Consider the following 11,688-nt stretch of genomic DNA (forward strand, 5'->3'; position numbering starts at 1 on the left):
TGCAGGCCCCCTACTGGGGACCGACTCCGCAACCCAGGAATTTGCCCTTGCCCGGAATCGAACCCAGGACCCTTCAGTCCGCAGGCCGACATTCTGTCCACTGAGCCAAACCGGCTAGGGCTAGTGAGTGTTTTTAAGAAAACAAGGCTTAATGTTTTAAAAAAGTTGAGGAGTAGTCCATTTTGAAAGACTATGGGTACTTGTAGAGTGATAATAATTTTCAGCTTGTAAAATGTTTTAGATGTGTTTCCAGTGTAATTTTCGCAAATGTAGATTTCTCTCTCTCTTTTTTTAATAGCTGATGTTGAATATGTTCCTTGGGAAGATTTTCACTTTAAGAAATGGCCTGGTAAAGCCACAAGGGTCTGCCTTTAGGCTTTTTTTGTCATTAAATTAAAGCAGGCTTCTTAATCCAAAATATGTCTTTAGAATAGCCACTTGAAAATGGTTAATTGGGATGTTTAAATGTTTTTCTACTTATTTTAGTGTAGTCGGTATATTTACTGCAGGGAAATAGACACATTTTTAGCTTGACTAAAATGCACGAGTTTCATAAAAAAGAACCACCTCCCCTCCTGCTTTTTAAAATAAACTAGCATATGTAGAAGGACTTATGCATTTTTTTTAGTAGATCGGAATGTGTAGCCTAATTTACATGCCAGCGTTTTGAAGGGACATTATTTAGAACGATCACCTCAGTTTCAGAATGACTGCCTTCTACAGAGAGGCTGGCCCAGGAGTGGACGTATGGATGGGGAAGTGTGCCTGCCATCAGGTGAGGCCAGCCCAAGGCAGGGCCCCCAGCTTCTCTGTGTCCTTACCAGAGACCTGGAGCAGCGCTGGCCATGCATCTGTAGTGCTTAAGATTCACAGCTTCACTCCGTGGTCCCTTGTCTCTTTTAAACTGACCCAATACCAGGAATTCATCGATGGGTTCACAAATACTTACTGAAGCATCAAGGAGGCTATAGCAGCCAGCACACCAGGCAAACATCCTTGTCCTCTTGGGGCTTATGGTTTAGTGAATTCCTTTCCTTTCATAAGCCCAGGCCCACAAAGAGCCCAGAAAGGGGGGCGGGGGGGAAAGCAGCGGTTCTCAACCTGTGGGTTGCGACCATCGGAAAACACATACAGCATATCAGATATTTACATTACGATTCATAACAGTAGCAAAATTACAGTTATGAAGTAGCAACGAAAATAATTTTATGGTTGGGGGTCACCACAACATGAGGAACTGCATTAAAGGGTCGTGGCATTAGGAAGGTTGGGAACCACTGGTCTAGGGTCTCATAGAAAGCAGCTTAATTTAGCTTTATTTCAGTTCTGTATTATGGTTAATGAAGGAAGGGAGCTGAGAAAGGCTAGGTTTCTCAGGCTCAGGAGGGACTGGGTTCAAGATGGGAAAGAAGGGCCAGAGAAGGCAAACCAGGAGCAACAGGGACGGGAGAGAGATGGGCAGGGACTCAGCAGGAGCTTTTGAGGTTTAAGTCTCTCTGCCACGAATCCTGCCCTGGGAAAGGCTGGGCATTCTCCCTCTGCTCAGCTGTCCTGCTCCAGCCTTTGCAGCTCCTTGAGCAGGTGTTCTGATGGAGGATCCCCCAGAGGGGGTTGGGTAGTGTGTGCAATCAGGAGCACAGACAGGTGTCTTCACTTTCAGGACGTCATGGAGCCTTGAATGTCACGTGCCTGAGTGGTGTGTTTGGAACCATTTTCCTCAGAAAATACCAGAACGCCTTTTCCCAGCTGAGAGAGATGCTTCAGGGGTCCAGCTGAAGATGCTCTTCAGTATGTCTCCAAGGGCCGGAGGGTCTGCACCTCCTTTTTAAATGGTTTCATCTTCGTCTTGTTAATATCTGACCATCTTTGGTTTTAATAATGGGTTCAACCCATAACACTTTGTGTCTGACAAAGTGACATTCAGCCACCGCCAGTCATACTCTGCGTCACGTGTCACCTCTCCTCTGTCACTAGCTGGCCCAGGTTGAGTCACTAGCTGGCCCAGGTTGACGTCATCTGACTTTTTACATTTTAGCCTCAGGGTAGCCTTTGTGGGGCCCATGAATGATAAGCTCTTCAGTTTCAAATCAAGGACTGACTCCCCAAATAACAGTTGACACTTGAATTACTCAGGACTGGAAAGGTCCTTGTCTGTCAATTGTTGGGCATGCAGTTAGGACTCTTGCTGCCTTTAGTACTGTTAGGAAGGAACTGAGATGAAGAACATTCAGGACAGAATAGAAGGACAGCTTGGGAGAAGGCATTAAGGCGGATTCCTCACCTGCAAGGGATGATGATGTCAATTAAGGATTTTGATGAAGCTTCCAGCTTTAGTTATGCAAGTAGGGGTGCTTAAGAAATAACATCAGTTGCTTGAAAGTACTTGCTCTAGGGTTGAGGAAAGGCTAATGTTTCTAAGCCAGAGTGTTTTGTGTGTGTGTGTGTGTGTGTGTGTGTTATAAGCCAGAGTGTTTTTTGTGTGTGTGTGTGTTTTTTAAATCTAGTGTAATCATCATTGATAGTCATTGGTTAGCACCTATTGTTTGGGGTGAGACTTTGGGGGGTGCTAAATTTAAATAGGCTTTGTTTAAGTTTGCTATCAGTTGAGACTAGGCACAGGGGTGGGCAAACTTTTTGACTCGAGGGCCACAATGGGTTCTTAAACTGGACCGGAGGGCTGGAACAAAAGCATGGATGGAGTGTTTGTGTGAACTAATATAAATTCAAAGTAAACATCATTACATAAAAGGGTACAGTCTTTTTTTTTTTTTAGTTTTATTCATTTCAAACGCCCGGCCCACGGCCGTAGTTTGCCCACGGCTGGACTAGGGAATAGTAAAAAAAGAAAAGAAAAAAGTAGGGGACCTATAACTTCTAGGCTATTCCCTGCGTTGTTTGAAAACCTATTACCAGGCATTATTTTTCAAGATGGAGGAATTGAACTTCACATTAACTTAAATATATATATATATATTTATGATGGGAACATTTCACACATAGAGAATAGTGCAACAAACCCTTATATACTCATCATTCAGCTTCACCAGTTGGATCAACAACAAATGTTTGTGCTTTACCTCTGTCTACTTCATCCTCTCATTATTTTTTCATCCTCTCATTATTTTGAAGCATTATCTCAAAAGCATCATCAAATTTTATTTGTAAATATTTTCAGCATGTAACTCTAAAATACAGAGACTCCCACCCCTAAAATAACGATAATGCTAATGTCACACCCTCCCAAATCAATATAACTCCACAGTGTCACTGAGTATTCAACATTCACATTTTCCCTATTAAAGTAAATATAAAATATATACAAACATATAAATATTTGATATATACAAAAAAGATCCACGTATAGCAATTGGTTGATAGGGCCTTTAAGTCGTTTTGTCTTTATGGGTTCTATTCCCCAATTTTTTATTGAAGAAACTTCTTATTTGTCCTGTGCAGTTTTTTAGTCTGAATTCTGCTGATTGCATTTCCCTGTTCTCTGTATTTCCTATAAATTGGTGATTTAGAGTTTTGATCACAAATTTTTTTTATTCACACAGCATACAGTTAACCTTTTCTTTAAAAAAATATTTTTATTGATTTCAGAGAGGGAGAGGGAGAGAGAGATAGAAACATCAATGATCAGAGAGAATCATTGATCGACTGCCTCCTGCACGCACCCTACTGGGGATCGAGCCCGCAACCCAGGCATGTGCCCTTGACTGGAATTGAACCTGGGACCCTTCAGTCCGCAGTCTGACACTCTATCCTCTGAGCCAAACCAGCTAGGGCCAGTTAACCATTTTTAAATAAACACAGTTTTACTCATTTCCCACACTCCACCCCTTTGGCAACCATCAGTTTATTCTGTGTACTATGGGTCTTTTTCTGATTTGTTTTGTTTTTTTTTAGATTCCACATATCACATATATGATTTTTTAAAATCAAGACTACTTAATAGATGGTGTGTTCTATTCATTTTTTTTTCTCTCCCCCCTTTTTTGTATACCTTGGGGACTTAGATTTGTATTTTGTTTTTGTATTTGTATTTTGTTCTACTCGTTGACTTTATATAGATACCTTTATATAATACCCTTGGTTGCTCTTTGGAGGATGGTGGTTATTTTCTATTAGTTTTATACCCCGAGTAACATTTAAATTAGCTAGTAGCTTGTTTTTCCTCTTTTCTCCCCCTTGCTATGATTCAAAGATCCTTTTACTCCCAGTTACTATCTATAAGGCAATCAGCAAGTATATTATGTTTTTCAGGTATGTACTCCTTCCTCCTCGAATTTTTCTGATAGCTGTACTATAATTATTTTATCAACATATATAGCAATCACATGCTCTACTATTTGTTATCACCATTTAATCTTCATTCTACAGGTAAATATATATTTAGTGCTTGCCATTAGTCCTTAGGTCTTGTTCTTGACATTTTGTTTTTCTGAAGCACATCCTCTAACAGATGTCTTAGGAAGCCCTCTTGGGATGTATTTTATGAATTATACTAGGAGCCCAGCGCGCGATTCGAAATCGTGTGGCGCCGCACACCGTGGAGTCGCCAGTCCGGCCCTCCCTCGCTCCCCAGCCCGGCAGCAGCCATGGCCACTGCCGGTGCAGCCCTGCCTCCCTCTCTGGCCCTTGAAGCAGCTGCTGCCACTGCTGATCAGGCCCTCCCCCAGCCCAGGTGGGCGGAGGCTCCTGCCGCCCGCCCCTGTTGCTGCACATGCAACCTCCTCCTGTCTAGTCGACCCTTTTACAGCGTCCCGGTTAATTAGAATATTTCTCTATTTTATATATATAGATGTTTACAACAAATTGTCCAAAGCCTTTACGCTTAAAAGTTAGGTTGACTGATAGATAAATCCTTGCAATCTTTTCTTTGCTCAAGTTTCTTTAATAATTTTACTGTATTGGTTTTTGCCATAAAGTGTTGTCAAAGTCAGCAGACAATCTGATTTTCTTTCCCTCCCATTAAACTTGGTTTGTTTGCCCAGATACCCAAAGGAATGTTCTTTACCTTCATTTTTTGAAGTCCAGTAGGTTTATAAAAGTGTTGGTTGCTCTGGGTTGATTTTTTCCCCCCAGTGGCATGATGTGCCAATTTAATATCTAATTTCAAGTGTACTTTTCTAGTAAAGTTTTCTTGTAGTATAGCTTTTGCTATTCTATTCTTTGTTGACTTTAGGAACTCCCATTATGTGTATGTTAGATCTTCTTTGCCTGTCTTCTATATCAATCACTTTTCCAAATCCTTTTAACATCTTCATAATTTGTTTGAATTTAAGTTTTTCCCTCCTTTACATCTTGTAGTTCTTGTAAGACACTATTTATTTTATTTTCTCTTTTCTAAAATATATATTTTTATTGATTTCAGAGAGGAAGGGAGAGAGAGAGAGAGAGAGAGAGAGAGAAACATCAATGATGAGAGAGAATAATTGATCGGCTGCCTCCTGCACACCTCCCACTGGGGATCAAGCCCGAAACCCAGGCATGTGCCCTTGACTGGAATTGAACCTGGGACCCTTCAGTCCACAGGCCAATGCTCATCCACAGAGCCATACCAGCTAGGGCTATTTGCTCTTGTTTTCTTTGTATTTAACATTCATTTCTAAGATGACTTTTTTCCTAATTATTTACCTCCATTTTCAAATATTTATCTTCTCCAACTTATTTCTGATTTACTCTGTCCTTTTATAGCTTTTCAAATTTATTGAATTTCTTTTAGCTCACTTTGAAATGTTATGTTATAGTTTTCATTTGTTTTGTGTCTTTCTGGCATGATTTTATTGTCTATACTAGGGATGTCATTCTGTTTCTTGTTTTTTCTCTAAATAACACTTGGGAATTCAACTGTGATTCGATTCTGTTGTTTACTGTGAGTTTTCCTATATTTTTAGTAGGGCCAGTATAGTTTTTCTAGCTTCACAGTTCTAGAGTGCCCACTTACATTGTTTTCACGAAGTGGTAGAGAAGATGGATTCTACTTTTCTACACCCTAAGATCTTACTCTGTTTCCATTTTCACCACCCCCACCCCCAACCCCTCTTGAACCTTCCCTTTGTCCCTATTTTGCTCATCTTAGATTCATCCCCAGCAGTTTCTCCTCAGTATGGAACTGTCCTAGTTTTAGTTCATAGGGATCAGAACGCCCCTACCCCGGCACATTCCAGCACCTTAGACATACATGGGTAAGATCCCCTCTGCACTCGCTAGTGAAACTGAAACCTGCCAGGTCCTGTGCCAGTTTATGTGGGTCTTCTCAGCAGGCCCTCTGGGCTCTCCTGCGAGTACTTACTGGCAATTCTTGAAGCTGTTGGTAGCATGTCCCTCCCTCCTCATACATAGGGTTCATGGGAATACCTTATCACCTCATCTTGTAGATTGTGTCCTTTTTGGTTCTGCTCTATTTGTGTGTTTTAAGGTTGGGTGGGGGTTGGGTTCTGGAGATTCAATAATTATGCTGCCACTACCATCTTGCCAAAATTTATATGGACTTTTTTAACATAAAATTTAGTAATCTCTGAGCCTGTCAAATGGGGACCAGTGTAGCAAAGTCTTGACACATTAAATCACTGGTAGTTGCCTTTAAAAATAATTTTCTTTCGAAATAGTTATTAAAAATGTGTTGTAGAGAGAAAAGTCAGTGGTCATAACTATCTGAAAATGGAAATTGAATATTGTGGCCTATGCAGCATTAGCTTTCCAAGCTGATTATTAATGACAAAAGGTTGAAATCATCTGAATGTGAGGGAGCTTATATCTGAGCTAATGTTACTGAGGAAAACGTATAAAAAGTGACAGATTTTTGCCATTGTTTGTTTTGTGTGATATTCCTTGTGTTCTGAAAGATAATAGTTTAAAAGCTTTAAACTAGAACTATTTTACTTTGAAAGTTTTAAACCTCATTTATATTTTTAATACCATCTATTAAAGATAAAATCATTACTTAATTAGGTGCATTTTTTTCCTTTTAGCTTTTTCCCCCCAGTGAAAAATTTGCATATCTGTAATTATAGTGATTTGAAAAAAGTGCTGCCAGGGTTTGACATAGTATTAATTTAGATTTCCAAAAATACTAAATTTCCTTCCTCCAACTTGAGTTTCCTCCAATTGGCCATTGATTTAAATTACATACTAAAAGGTTACAATTTAAGGATAGGTCTCTTTCCCCCCGCCCCCCCCCCTTTTTTTTTTTAGGGATAGCCATTATTCTAGAGCCATATAAGGAAGAAGTAAAACTTTCTCAATGGACATATTGGAAACTTTTTTTTTTTAATTCTGGAAAATACAGCAAGATCATTTTAAGACATTCGTCTTTCTTGAGTGAGAAGAAATCATCTCAAACATGGGGCTGGTCAATTAGGAATTCTTTGCAGAAGGGTAGCAGGCTTAATGTATCGCTCTAAGTGAATGTCACCCACGAAAAATTAAGGGAAAAGTGAACACTCATTAAGCAAATTGACCAACAAGTGTTCTAATGAATGTTACAACAAATTTGAATAAACTAATTTTGTCCATTAGTGTGCTTTTAGACCAATGTGATTGTTTCGGTCTAATTATTTTTTATTTTGTTTATTCAAATGTGGAATGGATGCAGAATTAACTGTTGCTGCATTTATCTGATTAGCAATTTAGGAAATTGGCGAAAGGTATGGGACTGTTCACCAAGGAATGCCGAGTATTTGATGGGGCTGTGTGCAGGCGCATTACAGTATAGGAGAGGCCTGTGCTGTTTTCTCTGTCTCACCCACTGCACATGGGACTCAGGCCCTCACTGGATTAGCACGGGCTGTGGACGTGGGCTCTGGGTGCTCAGATGTAGTGTACCAGATTGAGGTCTGATGTGCTGCAGAAGTTGTCTTTGCCACCCAGTGTCACTCTTCTAGAGTCCCGTCACTGTGACTGGTGAATTCTGCAACATTTCCCACTTCTAAAGCTTGGGGATTCGAGAAATCTGTGCCCGAGTGGCTGCCAAAGCTTGTCAGGGGGACCCAGTGCGAGGCCGATTTCTAGGTGTAAAAGCCAGGCAGATTTGTTCACTCAAGACAATCTGTTTTTGCAGGTTTGCTTTGATTTCCAAGATACAGATACTGGTAAAAAAATATTTTTTGAGGCACTAATGCCATGGATTTCTTCTGGCAGCTGCCTGTCTTGTGGGGAGGGGGGTCCCTGGTTATCCATGTGGGGCCTGCAGCAGCAGCATCACTAGCATCACCTTGGACTCATCAGAAATGCACGCTCCCTCCGCACCCCAGAGCTAGTGAAATCGGAGATTCTGTCTGGAGCAGGACCCAGCAGTCCATTTTGACAAGCCCTCCAGGTGATTCCTGGACCAGCTAAAGTTTGAGGGCCACCCATCTAGAGTGTAAAAATGGCTGCGCTTTGTCTCAGCAGTGGGCTGTGAGCATTAAAAAGTTAAAGCTTCTGTGGTCTCTTGGAGCGTCGGAGGAGGGTGCAACTCTCAGTTCTCCTTCTGCTGCACCAAGAGGATAGAGTTTCAGTTAGTCCAGACAGGAAAACAGACAACTGCAGTACCGCGGGACAGCGCCTCGGCTGAGGCTGCAAGAAGCCTTCAGAAAACGTGTGTGTGCGCCTGGGAGAGGGGACAGGAAGGCCCCTCTAGAGGTGGTTTTTAGAAAGGACAAATATGATTGAGGCTCCTTCTGATTAAAACCCAGTGCTCTCAGAATAAAATGTGTGCACGCGGATCCAATTCAGGGCCTCCCGTGTTTCCTTTTGATCTCCATTTTGCACCCACGACCTGCCTTATCGATTGCTCTCAGTGCTTCTTCTTACTCCTTAAAGGCGTCCTGCTCCATCCAGCACTGCAAGGGGCACCACGTTCCCCCCTGGTCTCCTAGTGCACTTCTGATCCCAGCTTATGTTTCTTTTCGACCCCCCAGGGTAGGTCAGGTCAGCTCTCCTTGTGCAGTGCACGCCTGTGTACTCATCACATTGTAATTATATAATTGTATAATTACTAGTTTATTTCTCGTGTGGGGGAAAGACGTTGCCTTGTTCAGCTCTAGCAGGAGAGCCCAGCACACAGCAAGCATTCAGGAAGTATTTTCAGATGAGTGAATGAATGATGGAGAGGGGGTGGGCAGTCCCATCTTTATCCCTATGCTATGGGACTGGTTAATATATGAAATTTTGATAGAGATGTCACCTAATGAGTTTTATTTGCAGGAGCAATTGCCACCACTATGCAGTCCAATCACTGGAAAGGCAAGTTCCTTGCACAGTGGCAGCAACATTTCATAACTTGGTTCTAATTTGGGGTCTGGCCTCTGGGATACCCCAGAGAAGTTCTTGAGTAATATTATTCCAAGGATGCGAGAAAAGAGAGAAAGCCTCTGATCTTGGAAATGTTCATAGTGCATGGACCAGAAGCCGGCAGCCAAGGTGGTAAAGGCGGCACTTGGGAAGTTTTCAAGGAAATGACTGGTCCAAAAAGAGGTGCTGCTTGCAACTCACAAAATTGATGTTGGGGCATCATATTCTTCCCACCCACTTCTAATAGAGGAGCAGATGTACTTCTTTGCCTTATTGTAGTTCCTTTGTTTTGGCTTGGAGAAAACTAGAGCTTTTCATTCCTGTTCTAGAAGGTGAAAGCATGGGGTTAGCCTTCCAGAGGCAGCAGCTTCAAGGTGGGGCATCTGCCTCGAATAAGACACTGAGTAAGCCTTGTTGATATTTAGTAAAAGGATTGCCAATAATAAACACATGTGTAATTTATAAAATTCATATATTTAGAGTGAGGACTCAACTTTTTTTTAAAGATAGGGGTTTCAGTGGGAATATTGCTTTCAATAGAGGAACTGATGATCATCTGTTGACTAATGTGTTAAATTAGTTGATTGTTGTGGGATTTTTTGTTTGTTTGTTTTACATTTGAGGTTCAACATAGTCTTTTAGACCTATTGTAAACTGTTAGAGTAAGTGAATGTGATAAACACAGTAAATGTTGGAACTAAAGTCCTAAACACAATTTCTCACTCGGTGTCACAACAGCTATAATCTGCTGAGTTGGCTAGGAGTGTTGATGGCATGAATGGCTATAATTTTATGTTTTAGTGCCTATGCCTTTATTTTATTTATCTTTATTAAATGCCATATTCCCTCATACTTCAGTCATTCCTCATTCCTCCCTCCACCCCTATGCCTTCCCACCCATCCTGGATCCCAGTGTGGCTCTCATCCTTTCTCTGGTACTCTCTTACCTACCTTTGTTACTATCGAGCACGGTAATTATAGCAGTAGTAATAACAGGACTGTTTATTGATTGCAGGCTACATAAAGGAGTTAGAGATGATGTAAGAATCCTGAAATATTTTAACCCCAAATTATAGGTGTCAAAACTGAAGCTTGGAGAGGTCAAGTAACCTTCCCAAAGCTCATAGCTTGGATTGGAATCCATGGTTGTCTGGCTCCAAACCCCACACCAGTTTTTCTATATTCCTATTGCTTTAGCAGCACCATCTTCTCCAGACTCTGAGCTTGCCGCAGGCTGAAAAATGATGCTAAATAAAGTTACAAAAGTTGCAAGAGTAGTACAGAGAACTCCAGAATGCTTTCACCTAGACTCACTGATTGTTAACATTTTACTTTGTCTATGTATATGCATGTTATTTTTTCTGAACCATTTTGAGAGTAAGTTGCTAACCTCCCCCCCTCCCCCCAAGACCAATTCCAAGGAAACTCAGCTTTGTATTTTGTGAGAGCATTGAGGCCAACCAGAATGAGTTTCCTCTTCTGCCCTCCACCCGCCTTCCGCCCTCCAGGGTCGAGCCCCCTCCTGGGAGGTACACTCTGAGCCTCCCGCTCTTCTCCTCAATCTTAGCCCTAGTCCTTTTAATTCAACTCAGACCCTAAAACTCATCCACTGTGGTCCTGGAAATTGGCTCTCTCTAGTCTAGACTCTATAAAAGCGGAACCTCTTCTCTGGCAAAGTAACACAAAGGCGAATACATAAAAAAGGGCTCCCTGTAGGTTTCTACCTGTTCTGTGAAAAGGGGCGAAAGGGCCCTTGCCTCGGCCTGTTATCCGGAGCTGCAGCCAAACTGTTTTGCTCCAGCTCATGCAAGTCTGTCTGCAAGACAGTTATCAATGCTGGTAACCTTTTCTCTGGCCAACTGCCTCAGATAAAATTCCTTTGTATTATTACTGCTATTGATACTTTTGTTCTTACTTTTACTGTCTCGTGGCTATAAAATGAAAGTGTAAGTAGAAGGAAAACAAGCATTCTGTCCGTTCTCTGTATGGAATGGAGGAGAAGATGCAATTATCTGACGGGTCAATTAAAAGCTGGGTTTAGAGTATACCCACCAGTAACATGTATTGATTTACCCATTATGATGAGAATTAGCTTAAATATCTGTTTAAGCCAAGTAGGATTCCTAGCGTCTTTCAGAACTAGAAAATCAGAGAGGCCTTTCAGCAGTGTAGATCACATTTGAAGACAGATTTTAAAAAATAAAAGGCCTCAGGCAAACAACCCAGATGTCAGAATGAACGGGTAAACAAAGATGTGGTGTATACATACAATGGAATATTATTCAGCTTTCAAAAGGAAACTCTGACACATGCTGCAGATGAACCTTGGAGATACTATTTGAGTTACATAAGCAAGACACACAAGGACGACTATTGAACGGTTCCACTTATATGAGATCCCCAGTTTAG

The sequence above is a fragment of the Myotis brandtii genome, unplaced genomic scaffold, assembly GCF_000412655.1.
Source record: "Myotis brandtii unplaced genomic scaffold, ASM41265v1 scaffold51, whole genome shotgun sequence".
NCBI classification, from domain to species: Eukaryota; Metazoa; Chordata; class Mammalia; order Chiroptera; family Vespertilionidae; genus Myotis; species Myotis brandtii.